The 7500-nt window shown below is 41.6% G+C and overlaps 7 non-coding genes across 7 annotated transcripts; all 7 read left to right on the top strand.

Annotated features, from left to right (window-relative positions):
• Window positions 1–692: 692 nt before the first annotated feature.
• On the top strand, window positions 693–765 carry trnar-ccu (transfer RNA arginine (anticodon CCU)). The gene has a single exon. It is a non-coding gene; the product is annotated as a tRNA-Arg (tRNA).
• Window positions 766–1673: 908 nt separating this feature from the next.
• On the top strand, window positions 1674–1746 carry trnar-ccu (transfer RNA arginine (anticodon CCU)). Its single transcript has one exon. It is a non-coding gene; the product is annotated as a tRNA-Arg (tRNA).
• A 900-nt stretch (window positions 1747–2646) lies between these two features.
• Window positions 2647–2719, top strand: trnar-ccu (transfer RNA arginine (anticodon CCU)). The gene has a single exon. It is a non-coding gene; the product is annotated as a tRNA-Arg (tRNA).
• A 917-nt stretch (window positions 2720–3636) lies between these two features.
• trnar-ccu (transfer RNA arginine (anticodon CCU)) lies at window positions 3637–3709 on the top strand. Its single transcript has one exon. It is a non-coding gene; the product is annotated as a tRNA-Arg (tRNA).
• A 918-nt stretch (window positions 3710–4627) lies between these two features.
• Window positions 4628–4700, top strand: trnar-ccu (transfer RNA arginine (anticodon CCU)). Its single transcript has one exon. It is a non-coding gene; the product is annotated as a tRNA-Arg (tRNA).
• Window positions 4701–5607: 907 nt separating this feature from the next.
• trnar-ccu (transfer RNA arginine (anticodon CCU)) lies at window positions 5608–5680 on the top strand. The gene has a single exon. It is a non-coding gene; the product is annotated as a tRNA-Arg (tRNA).
• Window positions 5681–6667: 987 nt separating this feature from the next.
• trnam-cau (transfer RNA methionine (anticodon CAU)) lies at window positions 6668–6739 on the top strand. Its single transcript has one exon. It is a non-coding gene; the product is annotated as a tRNA-Met (tRNA).
• Window positions 6740–7500: the final 761 nt, after the last annotated feature.

Here is a 7500-nt window from a genome sequence, read left to right as displayed (position 1 = left end):
GATTTGAACTGGGGACCTCTTTTGATCTGCAGTCATTTTTGAGCAAAACTTTTGACTTTCTCCAATCTTCTCTGTACTCACACCCTGAGCAGAGGAGACTCATATTTAGACAGCGCTGGTCTTACTTTCAAGACATCTCATGCCAAAGCCAAGATCTGATGGTTTCACTTTCAATACATTCAAGTGAAAACATATATGGGTTTTGGACAGTGGAAATCTACAACTCTAATGACATATATGACATTATGGGGACATCGGATGCATGAAAAATGTTTTTTTCTTAGCATAAAAATAACGTTATCCCAAAGAGTAACCAGTCTTTGGCCATCCTATCTGTAATATATTTCACATCAGTGAAACATCATGTTTGTGCCAAAATAACAAACATTTATTGATGCATCCCATGTCTCCTTGATCTCATATCTGTCTTTAGAGTTGTAAAATTTCAAGTGTCCAAAACCCACATATTTTTTGACTGTAATATATTGGAAGTGGGATGGTCAGATCTCAGCTTTGGAACAACATAGGAGGATTTGACAAGCACACCTGCCTATGTCTGAGTCTCCCTTACGCAGGGTATGAGTTTGGAGAGGATTGGAGAAAGTCAAAAATTTCACCCAAAAATTTTCCAAAGGTGACCGGTGAATGCAAAGGCAAGCTAGGCAAGGAGAATATATGGAGTTTTTTTCTGAGCCCCAGTGGCCTAATGGATAAGGCACTGGCCTCCTAAGCCAGGGATTGTGGGTTCGAGTCCCATCTGGGGTGTACTGCTAGCAGAGTGGCGCAGCGGAAGCGTGCTGGGCCCATAACCCAGAGGTCAATGGATCGAAACCATCCTCTGCTAAAGATGAAGACACCCAACAGTCTTTGGGGCTTCATTTTCAGACAAAAGGAGGCCAAGCTCTCTTGCTAGGATGTTCTCTCTCACATCAGTGAAAAGATAAGTCTAACCAATGCTATCTTTACATGAGGGGGCACCCAGATTTGAACTGGGGACCTCTTTTGATCTGCAGTCATTTTTGAGCAAAACTTTTGACTTTCTCCAATCTTCTCTGTACTCACACCCTGAGCAGAGGAGACTCATATTTAGACAGCGCTGGTCTTACTTTCAAGACATCTCATGCCAAAGCCAAGATCTCATGGTTTCACTTTCAATACATTCAAGTGAAAACATATATGGGTTTTGGACAGTGGAAATCTACAACTCTAATGACATATATGACATTATGGGGACATCGGATGCATGAAAAATGTTTTTTTCTTAGCATAAAAATAACGTTATCCCAAAGAGTAACCAGTCTTTGGCCATCCTATCTGTAATATATTTCACATCAGTGAAACATCATGTTTGTGCCAAAATAACAAACATTTATTGATGCATCCCATGTCTCCTTGATCTCATATCTGTCTTTAGAGTTGTAAAATTTCAAGTGTCCAAAACCCACATATTTTTTGACTGTAATATATTGGAAGTGGGATGGTCAGATCTCAGCTTTGGAACAACATAGGAGGATTTGACAAGCACACCTGCCTATGTCTGAGTCTCCCTTACGCAGGGTATGAGTTTGGAGAGGATTGGAGAAAGTCAAAAATTTCACCCAAAAATTTTCCAAAGGTGACCGGTGAATGCAAAGGCAAGCTAGGCAAGGAGAATATATGGAGTTTTTTTCTGAGCCCCAGTGGCCTAATGGATAAGGCACTGGCCTCCTAAGCCAGGGATTGTGGGTTCGAGTCCCATCTGGGGTGTACTGCTAGCAGAGTGGTGCAGCGGAAGCGTGCTGGGCCCAGAGGTCGATGGATCAAAACCATCCTCTGCTAAAGATGAAGACACCCAACAATCTTTGGGGTTTCATTTTCAGACAAAAGGAGGCCAAGCTCTCTTGCTAGGATGTTCTCTCTCACATCAGTGAAAAGATAAGTCTAACCAATGCTATCTTTACATGAGGGGGCACCCAGATTTGAACTGGGGACCTCTTTTGATCTGCAGTCATTTTTGAGCAAAACTTTTGACTTTCTCCAATCTTCTCTGTACTCACACCCTGAGCAGAGGAGACTCATATTTAGACAGCGCTGGTCTTACTTTCAAGACATCTCATGCCAAAGCCAAGATCTGATGGTTTCACTTTCAATACATTCAAGTGAAAACATATATGGGTTTTGGACAGTGGAAATCTACAACTCTAATGACATATATGACATTATGGGGACATCGGATGCATGAAAAATGTTTTTTTCTTAGCATAAAAATAACGTTATCCCAAAGAGTAACCAGTCTTTGGCCATCCTATCTGTAATATATTTCACATCAGTGAAACATCATGTTTGTGTCAAAAAAAAAACAATTATTGATGCATCCCATGTCTCCTTGATCTCATATCTGTCTTTAGAGTTGTAAAATTTCAAGTGTCCAAAACCCACATATTTTTTGACTGGAATATATTGGAAGTGGAATGGTCAGATCTCAGCTTTGGAACAACATAGGAGGATTTGACAAGCACACCTGCCTATGTCTGAGTCTCCCTTACGCAGGGTATGAGTTTGGAGAGGATTGGAGAAAGTCAAAAATTTCACCCAAAAATTTTCCAATGGTGACCGGTGAATGCAAAGGCAAGCTAGGCAAGGAGAATATATGGAGTTTTTTTCTGAGCCCCAGTGGCCTAATGGATAAGGCACTGGCCTCCTAAGCCAGGGATTGTGGGTTCGAGTCCCATCTGGGGTGTACTGCTAGCAGAGTGGCGCAGCGGAAGCGTGCTGGGCCCATAACCCAGAGGTCAATGGATCGAAACCATCCTCTGCTAAAGATGAAGACACCCAACAATCTTTGAGGTTTCATTTTCAGACACTAGGCAGCAAAAAGAGGCCAAGCTCTCTTGCTAGGATGTTCTCTCTCACATCAGTGAAAAGATAAGTCTAACCAATGCTATCTTTACATGAGGGGGCACCCAGATTTGAACTGGGGACCTCTTTTGATCTGCAGTCATTTTTGAGCAAAACTTTTGACTTTCTCCAATCTTCTCTGTACTCACACCCTGAGCAGAGGAGACTCATATTTAGACAGCGCTGGTCTTACTTTCAAGACATCTCATGCCAAAGCCAAGATCTGATGGTTTCACTTTCAATACATTCAAGTGAAAACATATATGGGTTTTGGACAGTGGAAATCTACAACTCTAATGACATATATGACATTATGGGGACATCGGATGCATGAAAAATGTTTTTTTCTTAGCATAAAAATAACGTTATCCCAAAGAGTAACCAGTCTTTGGCCATCCTATCTGTAATATATTTCACATCAGTGAAACATCATGTTTGTGTCAAAAAAAAAACAATTATTGATGCATCCCATGTCTCCTTGATCTCATATCTGTCTTTAGAGTTGTAAAATTTCAAGTGTCCAAAACCCACATATTTTTTGACTGGAATATATTGGAAGTGGAATGGTCAGATCTCAGCTTTGGAACAACATAGGAGGATTTGACAAGCACACCTGCCTATGTCTGAGTCTCCCTTACGCAGGGTATGAGTTTGGAGAGGATTGGAGAAAGTCAAAAATTTCACCCAAAAATTTTCCAATGGTGACCGGTGAATGCAAAGGCAAGCTAGGCAAGGAGAATATATGGAGTTTTTTTCTGAGCCCCAGTGGCCTAATGGATAAGGCACTGGCCTCCTAAGCCAGGGATTGTGGGTTCGAGTCCCATCTGGGGTGTACTGCTAGCAGAGTGGCGCAGCGGAAGCGTGCTGGGCCCATAACCCAGAGGTCAATGGATCGAAACCATCCTCTGCTAAAGATGAAGACACCCAACAATCTTTGAGGTTTCATTTTCAGACACTAGGCAGCAAAAAGAGGCCAAGCTCTCTTGCTAGGATGTTCTCTCTCACATCAGTGAAAAGATAAGTCTAACCAATGCTATCTTTACATGAGGGGGCACCCAGATTTGAACTGGGGACCTCTTTTGATCTGCAGTCATTTTTGAGCAAAACTTTTGACTTTCTCCAATCTTCTCTGTACTCACACCCTGAGCAGAGGAGACTCATATTTAGACAGCGCTGGTCTTACTTTCAAGACATCTCATGCCAAAGCCAAGATCTGATGGTTTCACTTTCAATACATTCAAGTGAAAACATATATGGGTTTTGGACAGTGGAAATCTACAACTCTAATGACATATATGACATTATGGGGACATCGGATGCATGAAAAATGTTTTTTTCTTAGCATAAAAATAACGTTATCCCAAAGAGTAACCAGTCTTTGGCCATCCTATCTGTAATATATTTCACATCAGTGAAACATCATGTTTGTGCCAAAATAACAAACATTTATTGATGCATCCCATGTCTCCTTGATCTCATATCTGTCTTTAGAGTTGTAAAATTTCAAGTGTCCAAAACCCACATATTTTTTGACTGTAATATATTGGAAGTGGGATGGTCAGATCTCAGCTTTGGAACAACATAGGAGGATTTGACAAGCACACCTGCCTATGTCTGAGTCTCCCTTACGCAGGGTATGAGTTTGGAGAGGATTGGAGAAAGTCAAAAATTTCACCCAAAAATTTTCCAAAGGTGACCGGTGAATGCAAAGGCAAGCTAGGCAAGGAGAATATATGGAGTTTTTTTCTGAGCCCCAGTGGCCTAATGGATAAGGCACTGGCCTCCTAAGCCAGGGATTGTGGGTTCGAGTCCCATCTGGGGTGTACTGCTAGCAGAGTGGCGCAGCGGAAGCGTGCTGGGCCCATAACCCAGAGGTCAATGGATCGAAACCATCCTCTGCTAAAGATGAAGACACCCAACAGTCTTTGGGGCTTCATTTTCAGACAAAAGGAGGCCAAGCTCTCTTGCTAGGATGTTCTCTCTCACATCAGTGAAAAGATAAGTCTAACCAATGCTATCTTTACATGAGGGGGCACCCAGATTTGAACTGGGGACCTCTTTTGATCTGCAGTCATTTTTGAGCAAAACTTTTGACTTTCTCCAATCTTCTCTGTACTCACACCCTGAGCAGAGGAGACTCATATTTAGACAGCGCTGGTCTTACTTTCAAGACATCTCATGCCAAAGCCAAGATCTCATGGTTTCACTTTCAATACATTCAAGTGAAAACATATATGGGTTTTGGACAGTGGAAATCTACAACTCTAATGACATATATGACATTATGGGGACATCGGATGCATGAAAAATGTTTTTTTCTTAGCATAAAAATAACGTTATCCCAAAGAGTAACCAGTCTTTGGCCATCCTATCTGTAATATATTTCACATCAGTGAAACATCATGTTTGTGTCAAAAAAAAAACAATTATTGATGCATCCCATGTCTCCTTGATCTCATATCTGTCTTTAGAGTTGTAAAATTTCAAGTGTCCAAAACCCACATATTTTTTGACTGTAATATATTGGAAGTGGGATGGTCAGATCTCAGCTTTGGAACAACATAGGAGGATTTGACAAGCACACCTGCCTATGTCTGAGTCTCCCTTACGCAGGGTATGAGTTTGGAGAGGATTGGAGAAAGTCAAAAATTTCACCCAAAAATTTTCCAAAGGTGACCGGTGAATGCAAAGGCAAGCTAGGCAAGGAGAATATATGGAGTTTTTTTCTGAGCCCCAGTGGCCTAATGGATAAGGCACTGGCCTCCTAAGCCAGGGATTGTGGGTTCGAGTCCCATCTGGGGTGTACTGCTAGCAGAGTGGCGCAGCGAAGGCGTGCTGGGCCCATAACCCAGAGGTCGATGGATCGAAACCATCCTCTGCTAAAGATGAAGACACCCAACAATCTTTGGGGTTTCATTTTCAGACAAAAGGAGGCCAAGCTCTCTTGCTAGGATGTTCTCTCTCACATCAGTGAAAAGATAAGTCTAACCAATGCTATCTTTACATGAGGGGGCACCCAGATTTGAACTGGGGACCTCTTTTGATCTGCAGTCATTTTTGAGCAAAACTTTTGACTTTCTCCAATCTTCTCTGTACTCACACCCTGAGCAGAGGTGACTCATATTTAGACAGCGCTGGTCTTACTTTCAAGACATCTCATGCCAAAGCCAAGATCTGATGGTTTCACTTTCAATACATTCAAGTGAAAACATATATGGGTTTTGGACAGTGGAAATCTACAACTCTAATGACATATATGACATTATGGGGACATCGGATGCATGAAAAATGTTTTTTTCTTAGCATAAAAATAACGTTATCCCAAAGAGTAACCAGTCTTTGGCCATCCTATCTGTAATATATTTCACATCAGTGAAACATCATGTTTGTGTCAAAAAAAAAACAATTATTGATGCATCCCATGTCTCCTTGATCTCATATCTGTCTTTAGAGTTGTAAAATTTCAAGTGTCCAAAACCCACATATTTTTTGACTGTAATATATTGGAAGTGGGATGGTCAGATCTCAGCTTTGGAACAACATAGGAGGATTTGACAAGCACACCTGCCTATGTCTGAGTCTCCCTTACGCAGGGTATGAGTTTGGAGAGGATTGGAGAAAGTCAAAAATTTCACCCAAAAATTTTCCAAAGGTGACCGGTGAATGCAAAGGCAAGCTAGGCAAGGAGAATATATGGAGTTTTTTTCTGAGCCCCAGTGGCCTAACGTATAAGGCACTGGCCTCCTAAGCCAGGGATTGTGGGTTTGAGTCCCATCTGGGGTGTACTGCTAGCAGAGTGGCGCAGCGGAAGCGTGCTGGGCCCATAACCCAGAGGTCGATGGATCGAAACCATCCTCTGCTAAAGATGAAGACACCCAACAGTCTTTGGGGCTTCATTTTCAGACAAAAGGAGGCCAAGCTCTCTTGCTAGGATGTTCTCTCTCACATCAGTGAAAAGATAAGTCTAACCAATGCTATCTTTACATGAGGGGGCACCCAGATTTGAACTGGGGACCTCTTTTGATCTGCAGTCATTTTTGAGCAAAACTTTTGACTTTCTCCAATCTTCTCTGTACTCACACCCTGAGCAGAGGAGACTCATATTTAGACAGCGCTGGTCTTACTTTCAAGACATCTCATGCCAAAGCCAAGATCTGATGGTTTCACTTTCAATACATTCAAGTGAAAACATATATGGGTTTTGGACAGTGGAAATCTACAACTCTAATGACATATATGACATTATGTGGACATCGGATGCATGAAAAATGTTTTTTTCTTAGCATAAAAATAACGTTATCCCAAAGAGTAACCAGTCTTTGGCCATCCTATCTGTAATATATTTCACATCAGTGAAACATCATGTTTGTGTCAAAAAAAAAACAATTATTGATGCATCCCATGTCTCCTTGATCTCATATCTGTCTTTAGAGTTGTAAAATTTCAAGTGTCCAAAACCCACATATATTTTGACTGTAATATATTGGAAGTGGGATGGTCAGATCTCAGCTTTGGAACAACATAGGAGGATTTGACAAGCACACCTGCCTATGTCTGAGTCTCCCTTACGCAGGGTATGAGTTTGGAGAGGATTGGAGAAAGTCAAAAATTTCACCCAAAAAT

This window comes from Hoplias malabaricus, chromosome 1, assembly GCF_029633855.1.
Source record: "Hoplias malabaricus isolate fHopMal1 chromosome 1, fHopMal1.hap1, whole genome shotgun sequence".
NCBI classification, from domain to species: Eukaryota; Metazoa; Chordata; class Actinopteri; order Characiformes; family Erythrinidae; genus Hoplias; species Hoplias malabaricus.
This window is presented reverse-complemented; position numbering and strand designations above follow the sequence as displayed.